The 26,911-nt window shown below is 35.9% G+C and overlaps 1 long non-coding RNA gene across 1 annotated transcript; it reads left to right on the plus strand.

Annotated features, from left to right (window-relative positions):
- Positions 1–8,456: 8,456 nt before the first annotated feature.
- Positions 8,457–25,489, plus strand: LOC148219819 (uncharacterized). The gene is made up of 3 exons (XR_015799619.1): positions 8,457–13,464; positions 15,598–15,739; positions 24,947–25,489. It is a non-coding gene; the product is annotated as an uncharacterized LOC148219819 (long non-coding RNA).
- Positions 25,490–26,911: the final 1,422 nt, after the last annotated feature.

Genomic DNA, 26,911 nt, shown 5'->3' on the forward strand with positions numbered 1-26,911 from the left:
AGAAATTAACACATATCAACAACTGGCAAATATTTTGACCAATTACAAATTTCAGACTGGAACAGAAGTATTCAAGCTAGCTTCCCCTCTGTCTTGTAAAAGAATATTTGAGTAACTGATGATAACACAAACACTTCCAGTAGGTGGGGTCTATATGGCAGATTTTGTACAATTGTCAATGATGCTATAGTTTGTATTGAATTCTTTATGAATTTCTTTCACACAATAAATTCACCTGGGAAAAGCCGTTCAATTACAAATAATCCTGGTCTTGGAAATATAATTTTTCTGTGAAGTAAAACTGGAAAGTGTACTGTGACTAATTAGCGTTTGAAATTTTATTAGCAACATGATAGTCTTCTTTTCATAGGTAGGTTAAGAAGCAAAGTTACAAAAAAGAGGAAGAAATACTATGATAACTTGATTTAGTGCATATCTGAAGGTTCTGTGATATATTAATGAGAAAATTCCATGTTATGATGTTTCATTCCATCATTCCAAGAAAAGGCAGTGAAGAAGGACAGCTGTGTGAAAAAAAGAACATACTTTGGCAAGCAAAAATTCCATCATGTGGGGCAGAGATCATCCATTCAGAATGTGTCAAACATCCTTGTACACGGATTTATATCAAAGAAGCATAGTACTGTATGCAGGTGATATAAACTCACACTTCAAAAGTACAAAGTGATCTGGAAAACCAGTTAAGCATCATGTTACAAACTCTGAGAAAGGACAACTTGAGCAGGTGACATATTCAGAGACAAGTGCAAGATTGTTATGTATGATGCTTCTGAAGTCTGCCAAAATGCCAGATGTATTTTCTGAATCTGAATCTTACAGATCTTGGCATCCACATGATATCTCATCAACCATAGAAATGATGAAAGAGAAAGGGCCACCAATGTTTCCACAAGTGATGGAAGAGAAAGGGATCTGTGTTCATCACAAGTAGTATGTTATATTTCCTTCAGACTTTCCATCTGATCAAAGAATTCTGTTTTGAATTTATGAAGCCCATGACTTAAGATTTTATGTGTTTTATGGAGCAGAAAGGGGAAAAAATAGAAAGGCAAAGCTGAGGTAAACTACAAGAGCTGACACTGAGACAACTGAATTCATCTTGCATTGCTCAGCATCTCTAAACAAAATAATTCTTTGGGATGCCCAATTAAGGGAGTTGCATCTCCAAACTAAGAATCAAATATAATAATTTAGCCAAGGTCATGAGCTGGGCTGTCTCATATGTATTAATTTAATGGTTGTTATGCATTTTGAGGCTACAAAGAAAAAAAATGATGTTTTCTTTATTTTCTTTATGAGTGGGCATTTAGCATGACATCATATTCAGTTTAAAGAAATGTACATTGGTTTTCTTTCCTTAGGAAGGTGTTGTGACTATAATATTTGATTTAAAATAAAGTGATAAGTTCAAGGGAAAAAATAATTGGCATCCATTTATTGCTAAACTTCCAATAATTAGACTTTCAGAAATGTAATATCCAATCTAGGACTGTAATTTTCTTAATTACTTTAATTTTGGGATGAAGACGTAGACTTGGAGATTATATCCAAATTAATACATTTGTATGTACACAACTTCTGGTTGCATCAGTGGTCCTTGAAGGGAAGGAAGACAGATGCCTGAAGTTAACAGTTTAGTGGTCCTTTTATAACTAAGGAGGGAATTTCGGTTGGGAAAAAGTTATTATACATAGATTATACATAATCCCTATTAGTACTGAACATATATTTCTTCTAGAAAAGCCACTGGCTTGCAGCACAGAATAAGGAAGACAGAGGAAAATAACAATACTGAAAAGTCTGAATTGAATATAACTAACAACTTAGCAAAGAATGTGAATCTTCTAAAACTTCCTGAAAATATTATAGGCAAAATAAAACTCACCAGGTGCCTAATATTCTGTTAAGAGTAATTTTACTCCCTTCAGTAATTTACATGCAGGCAGAGTGAAACGTGGTATTAATCATATATCACATGACCCTGAGTGAGCCATGAAGCATTTCAGCTGCCTGTCAAATCATTGTTATTTTCTGAGATGTGCATAAGAAAAGTATAATTATGAACATGCATCAAAAAGTGTTGATAATAAGAAGAGATGGCTGTGAGGGGAAACAGCTCATTCACAGATAAGAAAATCTTTAGAAAAACAGTTAAGTACAGGAAAAGCTTTGAGTACCAGGAACAAAACTCATTCTAATGTATCTGAAAGAAATATCATGTTTGCATGGAGTGTTTAGTAGAAGTTAGAGCTCAAGTAACTGACACTCATGCAAACTGAAGAACATTATATGTATCCAGTAGGAAATTTGCCATATCTTTTCTTGTAATATCCTACACAATACTCGTGACAGGTAAAAGGAAAATGTTTTGCAGAAGCAAGCCCAGTGTCAAGGGTGGTAAGCCACAGGAGCAGTCTGATGTAAAGATCTCATGTGAATATACTTTACCTTCAGGATAGGCTATCAAGATGACCATCAGTAGTAGAGAAACTGTGTTCTAAACATAGGTAACCATGGGGAGACTCAGTGAAAGCTGTAGTTAACTAACCTTCCAGGATTAGTTATCGACAGCTTTCAAATGCACAGTATAATACTAGCTCCAACTGTAGCTAGAAAATAGAAAAGATACACCTAGCAGGGCAAAGGAGATTAATGATGTTTAGAAAGGAGAAAGGATGAGCTAGGATTTTTCAGATTTGTCCCCTCCTTCTTCTCTATTACAGAGAGAATAATAAAAATGCATCTCTGAGCCAGGCTTGCACCAAGTAGGATGGCATCTCTTTTCCTGGGCTTGTTAGCACTGCTGTCCTCTTTGAATAATTTATTCCTAAGACAGTTGTTTAAATGATATTTTCTTCTTTCATCCTATGTGTCTATGAGCTTTTGTTTATTGTTCTGTGCATGCACATACATCCAGTCCTGATTACAGCACAAGTTTTGACAGATGTCTTTATTACCCAGTGGTAGAGGACTTTTCCCGCAGGCATTGCTTTCTGGATGACTTTATTTGACATAACTGGTGTGTACTGTTGAATTCCTTTTGAAATGTTCCCTTGTGGGATTTCATGCTCTCATGCATCAAGAATTGTATAGTCCTTTTATTTAAAAATCAATAAAATAAAAGTTTAAACAAAGAGAAACTACTGATAGCAAATACTTAGTTTAATTCAAAGAAATGTTAAGTTCATTTACCTTGCAACATACAGAAGTATTTTATGTAAAGAAAGGCCCTGAGGTTTTCATTAAAGCAAAGTTTTTATTTCCACGTGTCAGGGTTTTTTATGAAAGACTTTCACTTTGAAATTGCAGATATTTCTCATAACAAACTTTAGAAGAAAGATTGACAATTTAAAGGAAAATAGTTTTTTGTGAAGCTTTTGTGATTCCTCTTGATATGTTCAAAACCAGTTTGGTTCCTCAAAGCTCTTTGTGTATTGTTTTGGTAGATACTGTATTATTCACATTATCAAAAATTATCCTCAAATCTATCATTGATCAAAATCAGAGAGGATGGGACGTGTTAAAATAGAAAGTATTTTGAAATAAATAACATTAGAGGCAGAAAAAATAATCCATTGAATAAATAAAAAAAAATACTCTGTTGTTGGAAGGCATCTTTAATATATACATAAGTGTCCTGAAACATTTCTCAATAAATTGAAACAGAATTAAGAGAATATATCATAATTTACTTATTTTATCTTCATGACTGGAAATCAAAGTTCCATATTTAGTGATACCTCATTGTATTACACAACTGTGGAAAAGTGAAAACTTTATACATTGTATTATGTTGATTTTTCTGGTAAGTCTAAGCTGGTAAGACGGCTTCCCCTCAAAGATCTGTAAGATTTTAGGTGGTGGCAACAATTTTCTAATTTCCCATCTAGGCATTCTGTAGAAGGTGATTACACAAAACTATATGACAGTCTGTAGCAGCTGGATCCTACTCTCCTGCTAACGACCTAGATATGGTGGATGTGGAGATGTTTGACTTGCATTGATGAATTTCTTTTGTGGTGGTGATTTTCACAGCCAATGGACTTCAAATTTGAAATAAGATATTCTATGTCATCTGAATCCATGTGGTATTCCTTCCTGTGTGACAATAATATTTTAGTACATCAGATGCATTACCTTTCAAGTGAGAATCCTTGAATATAAAGTCCATGCTCATAACAGTCAATGTAAATAATAGCTACTGTCCGATGTTGATGTTTAACACAGCATGGTGATTGCCATGTGAAAACATACTAGGATTGATCTTTAAATCCCTCAGCATGTTTTGATATGACTAAGCACTGCTGTTCCTGATTTTGATTTCCGTTTCAAGCCTGGCATGCTTCGTAAGATGAACACATGCTGAGGAAGATTCAATTCTAAAACAAACTGTTACCCCTGAGCCATAAAAAACATCAAGAACAACAACAAAAAAGCCCCTTCAAACAACCCCCAACCTCTTTTTGCCCATTGATGTTGTCTAATGCTTAATCTTGGTATCTTTGTTTTTGAAAGCTGATGTAAACCGTGGTTCAGTTGCACTTTATTAAGGTAGCTTTAAGCTTAATGAGTTGTGGCTTTTAAACAAGACATGGCAAAGTCGTGTAAAGCAACTATTTTTTTCACACATGTGATGGAGAAAGTAAAGCCAATTAGCTATGATTTAAAGATTTTTGAACTGTGAAGCAAGACTGACTGATATTTCCTTCTTGACTGTGTTGCAGATGGTCTGCATGTTTTGCTGACAAAACATTCTGTCGATCTCCAAAGAAAATGATACATGGCACAGACATGTAGATAAAATATTATTCCTAGTTTCTTTTCCCAAAGCAGGATTGGAAAAGATATTGAAATGCAACCTTGGAAAATAAAATGAAAATATTTTGTTGAATTCGACTAGAGCTCTTCTGGTCAGAGGATATAAATGCTGACTACTGCAGAAAGTTCAATGTAGCTTACTCAAAATGCTACACTTGAATTTGAAACACAACAAAACTGAAAGCAAAAATTGAAGAGACCAAAATGATGGCAAATACCTAACACTTCTTTTTTTCAGCTTGGTTGACAGTTACAACAGAAATTTCAGAAGTTGTAAGAAGAAAACGCTCTGTTCTGAACAGTTCCAAGCTGCTTCAGTGCATTTGTAAGGGTTAAAATAAATAATTTTTTCAAGAGTATCTACAGGCAAGCTGGACAGTGTTATCTTTTTGCTATATATGGGGATTTGATATAATTCCCACTACTGCCGATTTCTATGTGTACAGATTATAGCTTTCAGTGTAGAGATGTGCTAATATTTTGTAAATATTCTTTGCCCTATTTCAATCCTGAGTGAGTGTGTGTCCTTTTGTGTAAATGATAGTGGCTCATACTTTAAAATGGCCTGTAAAGGCTGTTCACTAGTTAGGAAAAATGTTTTTCAACTCTTTGAAAAATCTCTTTGTTAAAAGTTTCTTACCTCAAGACTGGAGGATTATAATTATATCTATATATGAGCAAACAATTATAAATTTTATGGTGGATTTATTTATGGTTCTATGTGGAGTGCATTTTAAGTTCAAACTTTGGAATACATGAAAACCTTAACATAAAAGACCTAAGCAAGAGAAATAGAAACAAAAGTATTATTTATTATATATATTTACATATTTTTAAAACCCAAAAAACCCCTAAACAAACAAGCAAACAAACAAACCCCACTTCAATTGTTTCATGTTAATCTTCATTATTTTATGATCAATGGAACTTTTTGTATTTCAGGTTTTTTGTTTAAAAATGCACATACAATTAGAAAAAGAAAGATTAAAAGAAAAGATACTAAAATATCAGACTAAAAGCATTAAAAGTTTGGATAAAAAGTTCCAGATGGCCATTGGCCTCTGAACATTTATTGTACCTATTAACCTTTCAAAATTATATCCATTCTGCCACATGGCATTTCAAGATACTCTGCTTGAAGCAGGTTTCTGAAATGCATTAGAAGCATAGAGCTTTGAATTTTGATCTAGCATGGTTTAAAATATCTTTACTACCTGCAGACTGAACATAAATGCTGTAACTGGTATTATATGAAAAGGTACAAGGAGAAGAGCTTACCCTCCTCTGCCAATCCCGTGATGGAAAGGAGTGACTTTTGTATTTCAAGGAAAAAAAATATGGGTACCTGCCAGCAAATACTATTAAGAAGCTTGCTAATGATGAATTCCAAGAAAAATTTTCCTTCAAACAAACCAACAAACAAACAAACAAGCAAATAAAGGTGTTTTGATTCCCAAACAGATTTTTTTTCAAATGACAGCTAGTTTATATGGTCCCTGCTTAATATACTGCCTACTGTGACTAACCAAGCTATACTGCAGGCTGACTAATCTGCAGCTGCTGTATGTTGTGTAGATGGTGTCAGCAGTCAATCCCCATCAGTGGTTTCACTGTGGCATCTTTGTGCCTAAGTCCCTTCCCCAGTTAACATGTTTCTGGTAAGAAACAGATAGTGGAACATCATTTAAAGGTTTACTAGTACAATACAATATGCAGAGAAAAGGTCTTGGGTTAATAGCAAAATTGATTTAGGAAAAATGTAGCTGCTGAATTTCCCTGGAGTATATTGCCTTAATGATGGGAAATCACCTGTGCTTTCTTTCCCTACAGCTGTAGCAAAGGGAGACATTTACCCGTATGACCTGTGTACAGGTTTTCTAGAAAATCATAACAAATATGAATTTGGAGAGGACAGAAAATGAGCCAATGAACAGAAATCATTTAAAGACGTCTAAATTTGCAAAAAATCATAAGTTATGTTAGAAAAGGCCTTTAAGATCAATAAGGCAAATGCTTTGAATGACATGCTGAAACTGAGCAGAATTTTTTTGGCCACCATAATGCCTAAAGTACGCTCCATTTGATGCCCCTTTTTAGATCCTTCCATCAGGTTGGTGTGGACTTTTGTTTGATTGTTTGGGGTTTGTTTTTCTTTTTTTAAGAAATCTTGATTATATGGCAACTCTACATTCTGTCTAGCAGGTATTAACAAATGGCAGATTGTGTTTTAGAGTTAGTGTTTCTCAGCAGGAACCACCCTCAAAGCAGGAAGTTCAGGCAAAGCATTAATAAGGTTTGATAGCCTTTTACACCCGCACTTCACTCTTTATTATTCAACTAATTTATCTGAAACCATACTTCATCTCCTTGCCAAACCAAGACAAAGCTCTATTTTCGCTGACAGTTTGCTCTTGGATACAAGAATGGCAGTAGAGAAGAAATAAGAATCTGCTTTCACATCACCATATTAACTACAGAAACAAAAAGTAGCTCAAGTTGACTGTTTTGTGGTAATTTCTTCACATGATGCTAGCTCAGATTTGCTGAGTGATAACTATAAAACAAAGTTTAGTAAAGAGATCTTCTCTCAGTAGTCTTCCTTGGGTTGTTCATCTGTACTTCACCTGCTTGGCAATGGCATTGCAACTCTCAGGTGGCTGCCACTGTGTAGAGGACAAGTTGGGAAATTACATCCCAATCACCTCTTCAAGTTTTGCATGCGTGGCTCTTGATGGTCAGGAAAATATTCTCATTTGTGAGTAGTCAAACCTAGTGTTCTGCAAGAGAGACATCTGCCTACCTGCTTGATACCTGCAGAGCCTGAAGCAAGAGGGCAGGATCCCTAGGGAGAAAGACCTTGGTGAGCAGTGACAGCCTTCTTGTGGCTTTGTAGCAAGTGCAACCTCTGTGGTTGCTGGCACAGCAGGTAATAATATAAGGCTTATATAATATTATAACTATGATATATATATGATTATATAATATAATCATATGCTGTGATGTAACAGTGGCAGGGTATTTGAAGCACACAAACAAATGCAGAGCTCTGCATTTTTACAGAGCAGTGTTGCTGGTTGTTGTAGGGATCATTCAAGAAAATCACTAAACACCGTGTATTGTTTCACACTTCCTTTTCTGGTTTCCCAGGTAGTTTCATTCTCTCTCTCTGTAGTAAATATAGTCCAGAATGTTTTTTGTTGGATTCCTTTTCTTTCTGTAGGATTTTTTAAATTAAGTTTTGGGGCATGCTGAAGTGTTTGACAGAGTGATATAACAGAAGTGAGTGTATAATGTAAGGGAAGGGTGTTTTGTAGCATAGATGTTATTTACAGGATTATGTAAAGAGGCTTGCCCAGATAGAAGCCTTTCTATTAATATCGCTGCTCTTCATCAGCCTTAAACAGCTGCCACACCTTTCCAAATCAATAAAAAGTGATGTAATAAAATCAGAGCTGAGCTGACCATCAGGGTGATCTATCATCCTGTTTCAGATAGGATGTCTTATTGATAATATATGTATATCTTCTCTTTTTGTCTCAGAGTTTGTCTTTAACAACAGCCATATAGCCTCTATCCCTTCTGACCTATATATTGGTCTGAGGTGCCTCAGACTGCATCATTTTGCCCAGAAAGTCCTTCACCTGTGCTGTATTTCAAGTATGAAAGGAGTTGCAATCTGTTCAACAAGTCAGCAGGAGATGGACAGGGGTGAAAGTTGGATCTTGGCACCCTACAATGGTTGAGGTTTGGAAAGCTTGCCTGCTCTTTGTATTCACTTGTTTCAGAACAGTACTCCATGGCTGGTTATCAAAGGAGAGATGATGGAGCTGTTTTAAAGATTTAAAAACTTAAATGAACATTACATAAGTCTTCAGTTATTTGAGACTGTGAATGAAATGACACTGCTTGTTTAACTTCTTTATTTGAACGTGTCAAAGATTGTGAGTTCTGGTGAACTTCAGTGTCTCAAAACTGTCAGATGTCAAATCCAGCCACAAATAAATTTATTTCCATTAAGGCTTCAGTTCAGTTCACCCTATTTATAATTGTCATCACACGTGCTTCTTAATTGTTCTTTCATTTTGTCAAAATATATTTGCACATTATTAATGAATTTTTCTCAGAGATACTATTTATAGATACAGACATGCAGTGCACCGATACTGGTGAAAGTGCTAATGCCGACTGTTAAGTGGAGCCAGAACTATATGGGGTCTGCAGAGTGTCTAAACTCCAGCTGACTTTCCAAGTGCCTGGTTCCATTTGAAACACATGGCAAGGAAAAGGAAAAAAAAAAAACCCTTTACCCTAAAAAAAAACCAAACAAAAAAACAAAACCAAACTTTGGTTACCTTTCCTTACTTTGGTTACCTTTCCTTACTTTGGTTACCTTTCCTTGGGCTTTCTTATCTACTTGGTTTGATATGATTTTAAGTCAAGGATATTGTCACAGGTGCAAATACTGGTTTATGCTGTAATAAAACATTCGTTACTCAAAATATTTAGACATGCAGTGAATTATGAATTGTGGTGAGGCCATCCTCCTAGCTTCTGCTTGCCAAATGAATGTGATATTTCATTCAGATCTGCACTGCAGGGATCTAAGTGGGAATACACTTAATTCTCCAAGGTTTAATATAATGTGTAAATGAGGAAAAATAGTCTATTGCTTGGGGATTTTGTTGTACAAAATATATTTTGTGTATTTTATACATAATTCTAAAAGCAGAATATTTTTTGTGTGTTAGTTTTACTCCCATATTTTTTATTGTCTTTATATTTCTACTTTGGCAAAAGAGCAATAATTTCAAAAGATGACTCTGGCAAAAATAAACTTCCAAAGACAATATCTTTGAAAATTATAGGCACTTGTAGGTGAATAACCTTGGGGCCTAGCAGAAGATTGTAGACAAGAGATGTGGCTATAGTTTTAGGCTTTGTTATTGGCACAATCACTGTCCTTGGTATTGTAATAAACTCTTTGCTTTCCTCATGGGAGAGCAAAGTACTGCTGATGGTATTTATGAACTGCTAGAGATCTGATGGAGATCTGACTTACTACTCTAAGTATTCCTGTGATTTTTCCCCCCTTAAAAGCATCTCTAGCAGTGGATTTTTTTCCCCAGAAAGTTGCAAACAAGCTCTATTATATTCTTAGAAAGGTACAGGATAGTTCTTCATGTGACAGTAAATTACTGATGATTTGACTTTTTTGTGTATTCCTAACATATATCTGTCTACCAGTCCTCTAGTTATGGGACTTCCTGAAGTTACTGTTTTCAGAGACCACACTGCCTATAGTAGTGGGTGTCAGTGAGCACATTCCCAAGCTGTTGCCATGCTTCTAAAAGAGCAGTGTTCAAAGCATAGGGTCTCAGTCCCCTACCTTAGTAATCTTGTGATTGCAGGACACAGATGCTCTATCTTTATTTTTTATTCTTTTTTTTTTCTGCTTCAGAAAGGACAGGCAGGCTGAATTTTTCTCAGCTAGTGAGCCACACAGATTAAGCCAATATTCTCTAAATTATAGTCTCTGTGTGCTTTTCCATGGCTGGATGATCCAGGGTATTAAGAGGAATGTTTGCTAAGACAAATGCTGCTGTCAGATTTGTCAGCTCAATATGGCAATGTTCTTGTTGAACTGCATGTTACAGAGAGCAGATCTTGCATGGTCCATTGACTGTTCACCTCCCTCTCCTCATCTTTTAAAATTTGTTGCAGTTTACGCTTGTGTGAAGAGATTTCTAGATACTTGTCTCAGTTACAATAACTTCCCTTGAAAGGTCTGTGAAAGTGCTGCAGATAGAACAAAAATTGTGACCTGCTTCCCCTCCCCAACAACTTCTTTATATGTAGTCAAGAGTTCTGCTGTGGCAGCATTTCATTGTTCTCTTATATTCACCAGGCAAGGGTCTCCAAACTCTTTCAAAAAATACTGAGTGAGATGCTCCCCTCAGTTCATGTCTGCAGCTTACTCTAACTTGGAGATTTTCCTTGTGGGAAACTTTGAACTCTGATCGAGGATAACATGGGCCCCGGGTGTAGGAAAAGCTCTGAACATATTTTCTGAAAAGTTGTCTAATTGAATTTTAGCAACCTCTCTGGGAAGATTTCATACTGGGAGAAGATGTCTTTCTCTTTTCTTTTTGTATGACATTCCAGTCCAAGATTTAAATAAACTATTTGTTACAAAGAAGAAAAATAATTCACGGGGAAAAAAATAATAATCCTTGTTTTTTTAATAAGACACTTAAAAGTAAGGAGCTGATCACTACAAACCTAAGCTTGGTAAAATACCTGCTGAAATCAACCAGGATGTGCTTTCTTAAATGTCCTAAATTTGGCTTTTGCAGTGGAACTTGGTTTTCCAGACTTCAGACATAGTAAAAATGATCAGAGTGTGAGTTTGATCTCTCTCTCTCTTTGGTCTGTGGAAAATGTAGTACTTAGCATTGATTAAGTTATCTTGTCCTTAAAATGAAGTGTGAATTTTCTGAGAAAATTTCATTGAAATGGTAGAGTTGAGGGAACTTTGAGCAGACTGAGAAATGAGACACATAACAGCAGTTACTTCAACCATCCTAAAGTGATTTTTAAGGGTGAAAAAGTTAAAGGAAGATGGAATATTTTCTGTTAAAGACTTGAAATAAAAATGTCTGCTTGTAAAAGATTGTATGATGAAAGACAAACACCATCTTTTTAAATAAGGAGGTGATACTGTGGGTGGAACTAACAGGGCAAAGTAATTCATCCAAACCTTTGGTAGAACATCCTGTTTTGTGTCCCAAGTGGGAGTGAAAATAGGGTGATCTGCCTTTCTTTGACTTAATCTGCAATTTTCTGCTCACGCAATTTGAAGTGAGATTTTGATGAGATTTGATCTGGTCCTCCTGTACCACTGAAACACTATATATTGCTGATGGACTCTTTTGCTTGGGAAAGGAAATAAAGTTTTTGTACATCTGCTTGATTATGGGATAGTTTTCATTCTCAATGTCTTCAATTTTTAAATTTTATAATTGTATAATTCTTAAAGAGTAACACATTTTGCAAAGACATCCAAGGAAGAACAAACATTTTTACTCCACTTCATATTTTGAATAGAGTAACAGTCCCCAAGCAATGCTTATGTATAGATCAGCGTATGCATATTAAATTCACGAAAAGTAGGAAGAAAAGATGCATTTCAAAAAATCATCATAACTAATGGATACCAGTCTCAGCATCTAATACTGACAAACAACTTATTGGAACTGTGGACTAGGATTCTTGAGGAGATGATTAAGAAATAACAAGTGTTTATTTTGATTTTCAGATGGTTTGTAAGAATAAACAGAGCTACAAATTCAAAACAGTCAAATTTTTTTGGCTATGTAAGCCTTGGCTGCCTAAGTATGGAATCAGTCCAGGTCATTGCCCTTGCATTTGTGAGGATGGTAATTCTAACAAATCCTTGTCTCGCATGTCTCTTGTTAACAATACTGTTATAACAAAGCATGGTCAAAAAAAAGGGCGAGGTGACTGCAGCCTTCAAAAAAAAAAAAAAAGAAAAACTCCTGGCATTTCTGCTGAAGCAACTGTTCTGCTCTTTCATGCCAGTAACAGCTCACTTACACTTCACAGAGATTGTGAGCACTCTCAGATTCACTGGACCAGTTATACAAATAGTTCTACCAAACTCATACAATTATTCATGTATCTGAGAAATACAGAGTTAGATTCCATATATTGGAACAATCCCACATTGTTTTCTGTGCTCTTCCAACAGTGTGGTAAATTTTTTAAAGAGTAACTAATAAATTACTAACTACATAAACATGTAGGTGAATAAAGTTATACATGTAAATACACAGGACCTCAGAAAGGCATTGACTCCACAAGAGAGTATTTTAGAAGAATGTACATGCATCAGTATGACACAGTACTGTAACTGAACTTGAAATAAAATTGTACATCAAATGAAAGCAAAATTAGTTTTCTGGATTTCTTTACTGAATTAAATATTCACTGCAGGGGGAATAGAAAACCCAACAGATTTTATACACATGTGGAAGCATATGCTATAAACCTGGCTTTGTAGCTAGATCTAAATCAGAATGAACATTAGAGAAGCTCCGTCAAGGGCACATGGTGGAAAGTGGATGAAGATAGATGAGAAACAAGGCAAGGCTGATTATAGGCTAAGGTGAGAATAAAGGAATACCATATTGTCTTGGTTTTCTTTTTTATTCCGCTTTGTGTAAAAATGTACTTAATGATCTTTTCATAGTCATTCTTTGTTGACGTCCACAGAAAGATGACTGGAGGTAAAATCAGAGGAAACTGAGACGTTATATTGATATCCTTAAAAATTACAGTGTAAAATACAGGTGCTGCTCCCTGGATGGAATATGGTTGGCATGCCTGAAACCTACTCCATGATGATTCCCTGCAACCACAATCTGCAACCATAGCACCTGCTAAAGGGGGTGGAAAGGAGGGTGGAGTGGCATGGAGACACTGTGAACATGCTCTGCTGTAATGCTGGCAGGGAGGGGAACTCGATGGCACTTTGTGGTTGAGAATCTACACAGCAAGAGGAGATTGGAGAAGATGTCCTGCTGCTGAGCCAATACCATCACAAAGGTACACACTTCCGAGGTTCAACCATCCCTCACTGGGCATGTGCTCTGTACTTCTTTTAATTGTGTCTTTAAAAATGAAGTGAGAGAATTTTACATCAATCAGTAGCAAAGGTATGCATGACTAGAGCCACTCAAGTTCCACCTAAATATAAAGAAGTAGTATAAAAGTATGTTGAGAGTGGGGGGAAAGTTAGGAAAGAGTCCATTGTAAGTAACAGGATCAGGCTGAACCTCCTCTCCCAAAGAGATGCTTATTGGGTAAGAATCACACTCTGTGTGTGCTGAATACTTTCACTGGGGATTAGAACTTTTCTGTATATTGCTTTGAATATATTTTTGCAGCCAGTAAATCCTCAAACCTTAGCCTGTCACAATAAACTATTAATAAAGAGTGTTTTTCTGTAAACTGTTGGAGTGAGTCATTTGCGGGCGATAGCACTCACTGGCTGCAGGTGACATACCCAAACAAAGAGGAAGAGAAACTGAATGTTCATAAAGTGAAAATCCCCACCGAGGGGTCTCCCTTACGCCCTTGGTGTGTATTCCTCAGTCAGCTGAACCAGATCCAGTAGGACTGCTCAGTGAAGATCTCCCTAACAGGATGATGGCAGATGGGTTGGGCATAAGGAGCTCAGCTTTCCTGAGGTGCTGACAGACAAATTAAATACTAAGGATATTTAAGAGGAAATGTCTCCTTTTCAAAGGACAAGATCTCATTCATTTTGCTGGCTCACTTCTTCCTCACAGAGCTCAGAGACTGTGTAAAGAAGTTAGTTTCTCTAGTAGGTGCTTGTTTATTTTTCTTACCCCGTACATGCAGAGTGAGACATGGCATTTTCTGTGTTTAGCTATCAGCAGTTTACAATATTTTGCCTATTTTTGAGCCTGAGGTCTTGGCTTGTCCAGCCTACTGTCTGAGTACCAGTATGCTTCCTGCTAAGTGACTGTAACTTTTCTAAAGACTCTCTGATCCTGTGGGAGTATTCCTCAGCATTTAGATGATTAAAACTCACTTAAACTTCTGTGTGTATACAGTATACAAATTGGCAAGTTTATCTCTAAGCTAAGACCTTTATATTTTCAAGAAAGCTTATTATGAATAGTGAAAGTAATTTGCATTAGCTAATGATCCATCTTATAGTTACCAAAACCAGGCATAAAATTACAATTAGTTTCCTGCTAAAATTTTCAAGAGGACTTTCCTTTTTTTTCTTCTCTGATAAAATATGCTATAAATATAAACTGTATGATTTTCATTGTAGTCCTTTCAACAATCTCATAGTGACTGAGCAGGAGGCTTTTGCCTCTTCCAGATTTCATTACACATGAAAGCATTGTTCATGACTTTAATATGGCACCCCTGGAGAACTGTGGCTTCTCTTGCTATTTCATGGGTGTATTGTACTAGAATTTCTCAGGCTGAGCAAAAATCATACTTTTTTTTCCAAAAAGACCAAGAAGTCAAGTATTTAGAATTACTCTAATGGATGTGCAAGAAGCAACAGAGCATTGCTAAACTTGAACACAAAGCATTTATGTGGGAACTTCCTGACTTCTGTGTATGTGCTCAATGCTTTTCTTTAAAGCATTAAAGTGATGGTAGAAAAATAATGACAACATAGTTCTCAGTATCTGCATTATGTGTGTTGGCAAGCAGTGATTTATTTTATATCTTACAAGAATTGTATTATTTAGCTCACCCTTTCATGCAATGACAGTAAAATTAATAGGGGAACAATATTCCTTCAAGAATAGAAAATGTTTGATTCCTGCAGTCGCAGGCTTTATATGCCTTGTAAGAGCTGATTACCTGGTTAAACCATGCATCTTATGAAATTTGAGTTCTGCCTTTCCCATTATTTAAATCACCTTGAGAACAATTGCAACTAAAATGTTGACCATTTAAAAATTCTATATGAATTCAGAAGGTAGCACATGCCTCTCCCAAACACCATTTGATCAGGTAGGCAAATAAGATGTTTCAATATCAACCAAAAAAGTAATTTCTGAGTCAAAACTATTAAACTGTGGCATGAAAAGAGAAACAGATAGTAGGACAGGTATACTTGGGCAAATTTTCATCATTAGCATCATGTGAGCAATTCATTTAAATGGAGCTTTACTTATTTTTCAGTGTGTTCCACATAGAGCCAAGAAGGCAGGAAGAGATCTAAAGGAACCAATTCAAAGTGAAGAGAATCCCAGGAAGGCCTTGATGATTTCTGTGGGATTTGGAATATGCTTTTGAACAGAAACTGTAAAAATCTACATGTCAGGTGGGGTTTTTTGGTTTGTTTTGGTTTGTTTTGGTTTTTTTTTTGAGACATTTATGGACCAGCTAGGCTTTCACATGGAGTTTGCATGTACCAAGTATCTATAATCTTTTCTTAGAATTAATTAATTGATGAAATGGACAAACTTCTCCTCATGGTCAAGTTAATCAAGTTATTGATTACAGATTTATTTGCTGAACTTGTTTCTCAAATATATTTTTAATGCCTGTCTTACTTTCATGGTTTTATTGACTTCTCTTCATTTAAATTACATTTCCTTTTAATTCATGAAGTATAAAACCTGGAATTTATCCACATTATCAAAACATCTTTGTGGATTTTTCTCCAACTTATTTGCTACAGAAAAAAAAATTTCCAGGCCAGTCTACACCTTCCTCACATTTCTTTATGTGTAAGTACATTTTACACCTTTTCTTGTTGAAAATATTCCGAATTTTTTGTGCAAAAGAACTGCTACAGGAAATGTGAAAAAATGAAGGTTTATTTTATTTTATTTTATTTTATTTTATTTTTGCTAATTGCACAGCATTTTATTAGCACAAGTCATATTCAAACTTCCAAATGTTATGGAGGTTTAGACGGATTTACTCTCATAAATTCAATAACTTTAGCTTTTAATAATGTGTTTATTTCCTTTTTTGTTTCTTATCCTATTCTGATTAGATGACGAAGTCTAGGCTTTACCAGAAGCATTGCAGAGGGAAAGACTATAGCTGAACATTGAAATTACCTTATCATGTCAAAGGGGCTCACTTCACTGACTGGTTCTGATGAGGGAGACAGAAAAGCTTCTTGTCTGCCCATAAAAACAGATGCCTGAGCTTTTGCATAGCATTATACCAGCCTAAATTAATTTTTATTCAATTGCAGCTGGGTGCAATTCACCAGGGTAAATGTGAAAATAATCTAGTTTTATTCCAAAAATAAGACATGAGAAAGAAAACTGAAACGAGGCCATGCCATCACTTACACAGTGCTCAGAATGCATCCTATTCTTCTGGATTTCATACTGTCCTACCTCACTTTTCAGTTGGATTAATTTTCCTTATCCTAAAGTGTAACATAAAATACTACCTAAAAGTTAGGTTAACTTTTAATTCAATAAAGAACTCATCCCAGCTATGGGCAAAATATTAAGCCAGATCTTAATCCCCTCATAGTGCAGCTGTTCTTTGCTTTGCACAGGGCACAGCTCCCAGAGAAATGCATTTAGAGATCTTAAAAACAAGTTGTACCATGCATAAGAAGGGCTCTGCCAGATGAGAAATACAAAGTGAAATGATGGCTTTCTCACAGGCATATTCTCCAGTTCTCTGTTGAGTTAAAAATATAGTTCATTTTGCCCTGAATGAGCTTCTCTTCTCACCCTCCATTGACACATTTAATCAGATTTAACATCTTGTACGCAATTTCTGTTTGCTGGCTACGTATTATTTCTCCATTACTATTCCTGGATTTTCTACCTTTTCTGTAAACCAGTCACATTGTCTTGCAATATCTTCATTTTATTCTGCTTAAAATCTTGGTCTCTCATGCTTTCAGATTTGACCCCACTTTTGCCAATCCTCTTCTATCATTTGCAGAGATATTTATAATAGTTTTGAAAAAATTAATTTCTTCAAGTAAAAAAAACAGGGCTAGCTGTGTTACCATGGTAACTGACTCCTTTTTCTTGGGAATTAATGAGATTCTTGGTCATTTGGCCCTGCAGGAACACTGGTTTCAGTAAAAAAAATTGATACTATGTGGCTTTATCCATCTTCAAATACCAGTGGCCTGGTGCTCAACTTAAATTTGTGCTCAGTGATTTAACTTAGCCTGGCTTCAGTTGTAACCTCTGGTTTACACTGGTGAGAGAAAAGGGAAGTAAAAACATTCATCTATGCTCACTTTGGTATAACTAAAGTGCTAGTTGTTGATGTAGAATTTGATAATGGTTTCCAATCACATGCAAAGGGCTTGGGTGCATAAAGAACATAACCCTCATTTAGTTTAAAAGATTCAATCATGTAACTCTGGGACAAATTACTTTCTCTAAAGACTTAGAATATTTTCCTTACTGCCATTTTTTTACTGATGTTTTTCATCATGAGTTGGAGAGATTGAGAATAGGAAAAAAAATGTAAGAAATACTTTGCTTGGATTTTTATATCAACTCTAATTAAGCAAAAGAGTGTGCTCAACATATGAGAGGTTCTGAGAAAAAAAAACCTAAGGATAGAATCCCTTTGAACTTAGAAATATTTTGATCAGGATCTCAGTTTCAGAACAGGCAACTGCTGAATTTGTAATGGGATAAGCCAGTGTTTCACACTCAAAGGTCCTCAAACTTTTGTAAATTCAGCTCTTCATTTTTATACAAACCCATATTTAATAAGAAATCATTAGCAATTAATGCAATTCTAGTTCCAAGAAAAATCCTTCCAATATCAACTGTCTTTTCTATCCTGTGCAAATAAGTTTCATTTTATGACTGAATTTTCTGTTTGAAAAATGTATTTCAATTATTATAATGGTCACTTTAATGTTTTTAAGAGAGTTAATTTCTTCAAAAATGTGAATAATATGTGAACTCTGGTTGTTTATGATTTGTTCCTAAGGAAGCTTGAACCTTGCCATGACACTTTTATGTAAAGGGAGATCCATGTCACAGATTAATGGCATCATTTAGGTTGGAAAAAACCCTTAAGATCATTGAGTCCAACTGTTAACCTCACACTGCCAAGTTCATCCTTAACTGTGTCCCCAAGTGCAACATCTGCATGTCTTTTAATTACCTGCAGGGATGGTGATTCCTAAGCTTCTCTGGCAGCCTGTTGCACTGCTTGATAACTGTTTTGGTGCAGAAATTTTTGCAAATATCTGATTCAAACCTTCCCCGGTGTAACTTGCGTAATTTCATCTCATCCTGTCCCTTGTTACTTGGGAGAACAGACTGGCCCCTAGCTCACTACAATCCCCTTTCAGGTAGCTGTCGATAGCAATTAGGACTCCCTTGAGTCTCCTTTTCTCCAGGTTAAACAACTCCAGCTCCCTAAGCTTCTCATCGTAAGACTCGTGCTCCAGACTCCCCACCAGCTTTGTTGCTGTTCTTCGGACACAAATATGTTGCTGTCCTTTTCCTCATTTCCTACTTTCGTTGTCTGACTTATTTAACCAAGTCAGCAAGAATACTTTTTTAAAAATAGCATTTAACAGCATAGCATTATTTTATATTCTTGTCATATTCATAAGAATACAGACTGCAAATGCATCCTGAGTTTTTAGACAAAGAACTTTTATCACCTAATGATATGAATATTATGTTTCAAAATAGCACTGATTTTGATTAAAAAGCAGTTATACCTTGAGAGATATTTTCCCTTTCTCACACTGACTTTAGAATATTAGCAAAAAATCTGCTGTGTTTCTTCTCAAACAGCTGGTGTACTGAGGAGTGTTGCCCCTATTCTATTACTAGTAAAGAGAAGGCAAATTTGGGTTGCAGCTGAGGCCCTCACAGTCAGTGACTGCTCTGTCCTAGTTTTAAGCCAAAACCCCAGTCTGAAGTGCAAAATACTAGACTTTCATGACCTTCAAAACCTATTTGTGAGTTTCTGGATGAAATTCAAGCTACTGGCTTGACATTTACACTGTGCATAGCGTGTAGAATGTACCTTCTTAAAAATACCTCTCCAAGTTTCTGCATGTGGAATTGTTTAAACTGCAGAAAGGAAAAAGCTTTTTTGTGGACCTCAGTTTTGCAGTCTTTTTAATTATTTTTTATTTTATTTGTAATTTAGAGTAGTGATCTGTTAATGTCCTAGATACTTTGTAAAGCAGATTTTTGTATTTTGTGTAGTTTTCACTATACTTACTTTTAAGAATTGAATCTCAGTCTCTTCTGTGGAACAAGAGAAAATACTGTTAGGAATTTTTTGACAGTGCTAAAAAGGCCCATTTCAACACTTCACTCTTGTTCTGCTGTGTTAATTAGATATACCATCTGTTAATGATCTTCAGCTTGTATCATGATAACACTGAATTTTGAGCTTTCATGCATTGGCATGTGCATTCACACCCTGTCTGGTACTCCAGCAATGTCTGCTCTGATCCCTGTTGTGTGTCACTGAAAGCTTCCTTGGAGATCTTCCCTTAATTTCCCTCTTCCTTATTCATTACATATTAACAGGGGAAAAAAAATTATATTTCATTTTTTCACAAATTCTGCCAATAAGTAAAGAAATGTCAAGGTACTCCCTGTTAACTCAATTAGCTACTATATTGTTATTTTCAGGTCACAAATGTTAATTTATTGTGGTCAGTAGTGATGTTATTTGGGACTGCATAAAAGACCCTGATTTAAACTTTGCTGCAGTGAATAGGTTTGTGTGTGTGTGTTGAGAGTGTTTCCTATGGCATGAAGCATGGCAAACCCTTTTGATCAGAGTCCATCAGGCTTCAGTCACAGTACATATGATGCAAAGAAGACTCAATGCCTGTGACGTGCTCAATGTTCTGCACATAAATCTGGAGTGCTACTGTATATACTGAGGTGCAGAATCACAGGAAGAAGCTTATTTGTATGCTTGGTTTTAGGAAAAGAATAAAAATTTTTGGGAAGTGGCGAATAAAAAGTGTCTTTACCAGAAGCTCTGTGAAATCTAATATATTTGACTTGGAGATGCAGTCTAAAAACACCTAAAGGATATTATATAAGAATCCAACTGCCATTCCAATACAATTCCAATTTCCAATCTTGGAAACAACATAATGGTCTCTTTGTCCTTCAGCTCTTTCATTGCTCCTGCAGCTCTTATATAAATGAAGTTTAAGCTTATAAATAGTATAAAAGCTTATTAAACTCCCTAAACACTGGGAGTGGTTTTGTGGGTTTTGTGGGGTTTTTTGTTTGTTTTTTTTGTGTTTTCCCCACCCGCCACCCCCACTCCTGTAAAATATTTTCCTTGCATGACCTCTGAGGTCTTTGGAAGAGAAATAAGAGGCCTCTTGAACAGAGGACATATTAAAGCAAAGATAATTATATCTGTTTAGATATCAATTTTACGAAAATACATTGTCTAAGGAATCAAAGAAAGTCTACAAGTTGTTATTTGGTTTATCAGGTATAATTATCAGAATCAAATAACTGTCAATACACTGCACAGTTATTTTTTTAAATGTAGCTCATATTTTCCTGTTCATCTGCCCTATACAGCTTGCTCTTTAGCTTTTTACAGACACTTTCCAGGAGAAACTGTAATTGTCATGTTATTAATAAGTTCCTGTATTTGTTTCTTGGCCATTGTATAAACTTAATTAGAATTTTCAGCAAATACTCACCTGATGCTTTTCATTAAGCAGCCCGGGAATCACATATTCACAGGAACATAATGTCTGGATGAAAAGCTGACAGTACAGATCACGGTAGCTTTTTGTCTTCCATTTTGAATAGTAAATTTAATGTCATCAGAGCTCATTCTTTTTTATTAATATCATCACTATCTTAAAAAAATTATCTTAATCTCCAAACAGGATGAGCATCTATATCATATTGTAACATAAAAACAATTAAGTGTGATTGTAATGACACCTCCCACATATATTCTTTTCTAATATGCCTTAATTTTTGTTTAAAATTCTTACTTATATAGAACATGGGCATTGTAGTGGTTTCATTTGGGGTGGAGTTAGTTTTCTTCACAGTGGCTTGTATGGGCTGTGTCTTGGACTTGTGCTAATGCAGGGTTGAAAATACAGAGATGATTTTATTTCTTCTGATTAGGACTTACACAGAGCCAAGGTTTTTTCTGCTTTTTGCACTGTCACAAAGGCAAGTAGGTCAGAGGTATATGGGAGGATGGGAGGAGACAGCTGTGATAAGTGACCCAAACTGAGCAAGGGGATATTTCATATCATCAAGTTCAGTATGTAAAATGGGGGAAGGAAGGAGGAAGGGGGGGACATTTGCAGTGATGTCATTTGTGTTCCCAAGCCACTATTACTTGTGATCGGGCCCTGCTGTCCTGAGGAAGGCTGAACACCTACCTTCCCATGGGAGGCAGGGAATGAATTCCTTGTCTTATTTCGCTTGTGTGTGCGGCCTATGCTTTCCCTATAAAACTGTCTTTATCTCAACCCTTGAGTTTTCTGGCTTTTACCCTTCCGTTTCTCTTCCTGATCCTGCTGGCTGGGGAGTGAGTGAGCAACTGAGTGGGGCTTGGCTACTGGCTGGGCTTAAACCATGACAGCAGCTTTTTTCAACTTCCTTGCTGAAGGAAAATTAAGATAGAATAACATTAGCTGGCCAACAAGGCTTGCTTTATTTAGGCTTGCTTTATTAGGGTTTTCCTTCACTTAAAATAAATGAAGAAAAGATTGTAAGGCCACTTATACTTTATACAGCGAAGTTGCATTGGAAACAAAATACAAGCATGAGATAGATTAGCATTTGTCTTGAAGCTAAGGACTTTTTCTTTTAAAGTCTTTATATTTTGGGTTGAATATAGATACTTAAAAAAAAGATGTATTTTGGGGCTGGCCTATCACATATTTCTGAAGTGTTAGTTTGTGACTTCCCGTTTTCCTTCCTGTAGAATGTAAATGGGTTTAGAATAGAAATCTGAAGTGTTTCTTCTCATTTCTTCACTACTCACTTTACTTACTCATCTGACACATGAGACAGTCTTTAATTTCTTGAAGTTACTTGCAAAGACAACATAGATTAGCTTATGAATCTTAGGAACCCTGCAGAAGTAAAAACAATATGTGCTGCACAGATGGACCAAGTTGTTTGACTTCATGATCAATGAAATAATGTGTCAGTGAGAACTTCTTAGGTAGTGCTCAAGACTCACACATAATTTGAGTAGCAGATTCCCAAAACGGTCCATACAACCCAAATCATATAGGTTAAGATCAAGTCCAGAGTGAAAAGTAAAATTATATGCTTTTCATGTATTTGGCTGGTTTCAATGACAGATTTCTTTTAATAAGCTTAAAATGCTTAACTCCAAGTTGGTTTTATACCTGACAAGCAATACAAGCCAATATTTTCCTTTGTCTTCTCTCCTGGAGTACGCCAATTATGTCATGATTCTACAACAAAATATCTGTCATTGAAATGGAAAATGCAAAGCACCAGCATAATTACTGACTTAGTAAGTGGTTTATATAGTGGTTCTCCTGTCAAAGGACAAGTGTTATATGGCTTTGGTTACTGAGATCTGCAGCATATTGTGGAAGTTATTGTTAGTCTATCAAACCAAATTCACCACTTTGACTTGGATGGATGGTCCGTCATAAGGACAGGGTCATGAGAAAATGTTTCAGATAACTTGAGTAACAGATAACAGATTGCTATTCTAGAATTTTAACAGTTAAATTGGTTTTTCAGTTTTTAACAATAAAATTGGTTTTGCAGTGCATGTGTTCCATTGTGTGCAAGACGAAAATCATTTTGACATTTAAAGAATATTAATTTAATCCAATAATTTTTCTTCACTGGATGTAATAGATTTTTCTTTCCACACAACTTCTACAAGTCAACAGAATTAATTTTCCACACGAAAAAAAGTGTGAAAAAGATTACTGTACATAACAAATTTGTTCTTTTAAAGTATAGAGATGCATAGGCAGATGATAAATACTTGACAATGTTTTCAAAAGTACATCTTGAGAAAGATAATGAGAACAGGTCTAAAAATTAAGTGTCAGCAACTCTCTCGAATCATACTCTGTGAACTACTTTTTACAAACTAAACTTCTGGACGAAGCTGGCTGAGCAGATCACTGGTTAAGGTGGCAAACTGCTCCACTTTAGGCTAATTTGAGCTACTGACAACAATCATATGGAAGAGAATGAAGTTTTAGAGAATCCTTACATTAAATGTTTTTCTAAGAGCTTTGTGAAACTATTGATTTGCTTGCTGCTGTACAAACTCTTCTGGCAAGTGCCAGAAGCAGAGCTCCCCCTGCAGCATTGAGCACTAATGTCTTTATTTATAAGAAAACCAGCGTTGTGCAAGACGGCTTATTAGAAAAGACTAAGAGTCCTTTCCTTGTTTGGATAACTCTTGAAATACTTCCTTCAGATCTAGAGTGTATCACTGTAGGGCCTTTCTGAACATACCTGCATCCTTAGTTCTGTTTTCAAATTGATGGTGGAGTGTATGGGCAAACCCTGAATGTATGTAGGGATAAGTATGTTTGAAATATGCTGAAAAAAAGGGGTCTTGAATATTTTCAGGCTTCATCTTTTTCCTTTAGCATTTTCTCAAACTTTGGGAAGAATGTGAAAGGTCCGTAAAAAGACAGTTTTCTAACCCACAAGGTAATCCAAGTGTGTTACATTCGGTCTTTCTAGCATTTTGTAGTGAGAATGTGGGTTCAGAATTAAAGTTTGCAAATTATGTATATTTTTCAACCTTGAAATTCCAAAGATGTCAAAATGTTAAAATGGGTGGACTGATCCTTTGGCAAATAATGGGCCAGTTCTATAAATTCGTAGACATATCCTAAAGCAAATGATAGCATCTGCCAAGATGAGAAAATCACATGGGAAGTACTGTTACAAAATTTTCAGTGCTATTAGGAAATAAATGCTCTCAGTTCACTGCAGAAAAAACAGACATTCAGTGAGTAAATATGTATTTTTACTACTTTCAGGTGAGATAGAAATAAGAAGAAACTGTTAATTTCTTGTAATTGCAGGAAATTTATTACATCTGTTGTGAAGTCCCAGTGGACTTCTGTGTCTTCAAAGAAAACATAATGAGAAGGAATAGAAAAAACTTAGAAAGGTAATGGAATGGACAGAAAAACCTTTTCTGGTTCATAGGCTTGAGTGAGATATGTAAGTAAAACCCAGAACAAAAATAAATGGAGAGTAAAAAGTCAAAAGAGCATTCTATCATGGCAATTCTTTCAGGAATATGCAAGGAGCTAGTTGACATTTGCATTTTGTTCTGCAATAGGGGAAAGAAAACTGAGATCTCATCTCTTGTCAAGAGTAGTTGACATCTAATGCATCAGTACAAAAATTTTTGAGAAGTTTAATTGTTCTTCTGGATTTCTTTGAACAATCAAAGACCTTGACAATAGCCTTTTCCCAACTCATGAGCTTGGTTGGGTATTATAAGAGAAGATTAAGATTCACTCAGCAGACAGCAGCAGCAGCTTGATGTGCCTCATTTATTTCTCACTATGCAGATCTCCAAGCCTGATGTCATCACTGTGGGAATGGCTAGAAGGCCACAGATGGAGATGTGGAAATCAAAAACTCAGCTGTGCAACGGGTGAGCAGGAAATAACAGGACAGATTTACACTGGCAGAAGTTATAGGCGGATATCTTAGTTTTGTTGTGCTGCAGTACAAAATTGAATTTTCTTGGAAAGGGTGAAAAATGTAGATTATGGTTAGCTAGTGTATTTTGCAACTGAATTTTGTATTCATCAGACAGTCTCATCTGAATGCTCACTCTTTCCCCAAATTCTGATCTCTTAGAAAGTTTATTAATAAATTTTCAACTTAAATACTTGCATTTTTATTACTAAAAATAAGTTATTCTTGAGAAATTTACCTCGCTTTTGTTTTAAAATAATAAATACCCTCTTAGCCATTTAGATGAAATGAAACATTTTGATTTGACTCAAACATGTTTCCGTCAGTTTTAAGACAGTGATTTCATTTGCCATGAAAGCATACATAACTTTGCAATTGCATACAAATAGATAATCATTTAAAAAAAAGAATGATGAGTTTTTTGGGTGAATCTATTTTAAGACAATAAGTAATCTCACGTTTTGTGTGGAATAAGTCCATTCTGTTTCTTTCTACTGAAATAAATACCAAGAACATTTGTACTGGAGAAATATGAAAGCAGCATTGTAGTTGGTCAGATCTGGAACTTACTGGGTGTGTTGATTAATTAACACGTGCTCATATATTACCACTGTGCAAGCAGAAACCTGTAAGTGCGTGGTGCTTGAACTGAGATTTATTAATACATCTTACTAAGACCACAGGTAAATAAACATAATTTAAACACCTAGCAGTTTAAAGGAGGATTTCTTGATGTCTCTTGAGATGATCTCTCTTTCCGGGAATACTGCTCCTCTTCAGGAATACTGCTCCTCTTCAGGAATACTGCTCCTCTTCATGGTGACCGCTTTGAACAAAGCCTTTCCCTTTTTAAAGGTATTGCATTTCAGAATAGTGCTGTTGTACTTTCACAATGACACAAGGCACCTGATTTCCTTTTAGTGCTCACACGTTGTTGGACTTGCCTTTGCTAGCAGAAACAAAAAGATTAGGGAATGACTTTAGAATTTATGTGTAAAGATTTTTAAAAGATCTCCTGTAAACTTAAGAGAAGTTCTCTTTTCATGCAAATTAGTATACTGGATTTTGTATATTTAATATATTTTTAGTTTTGAAGCATTTTTGTGTGTTATATAGGCTTGTATTTCAAAGCCTAGTCAATTACCTTAATTTGCCTGCATAAAGTCAATGAAGATTTTTTGGTCTATGTATTTCACGTAAACTTCTGTCTTAACAGCAGTGTCCTGTGTAAACATTTTTTTTGTCTCAGTGTGAAACTAAATCTTCCTAGTTCCTTCAGCAGGATAAATCTAGTGAGTTGAAAACCTTTGCATGCTGTATGGAAGTCGGAAGTGCTAAAGACAATAACAGGCCTTTACTTATTTGGAAATTTTATGCAGCTTTTGAAAATTCAGTTTGGAGTTGCTGTAATTGTTGCTGGAGTTCCTTGTCCTGGGGTGACTTTGTCATGTTGAATTGTATCCCCATTTGTCTGTTTAGCCCAGGAATAAGTTTTGTACTTTTAAGGCTGGATTTGAGAGTGAAGGAGCGGGGAGGAGAAGCGGTGGAATGTCTGAGGAGGTTGTTTTCAAAACACAGAGACAGGAGTTCCATCCTCTCGTCTCCTGCACTGTGTCACCGTGGTGGACAGCAGAAAGAGCTCTCCTTTGCTTTTTGTTAGATTCTGACTCACTGAAGCAGAGAAGTTCCCCGGAAAGTTTTTTTTTTTTCCTTTTCCCCTGGAATTATTTGACCCTGCTCTGGACTGGGGACCCGGGGCAGCACCCGGAGCTCGCACCTGCGGCCACCGGGGCCTGGCCTGGGCAGCGGCATTTTCCACAGGAGAGAGACTT

This window comes from Sturnus vulgaris, chromosome Z (genome assembly GCF_052056855.1).
Source record: "Sturnus vulgaris isolate bStuVul1 chromosome Z, bStuVul1.hap1, whole genome shotgun sequence".
Lineage (NCBI taxonomy): Eukaryota > Metazoa > Chordata > Aves > Passeriformes > Sturnidae > Sturnus > Sturnus vulgaris.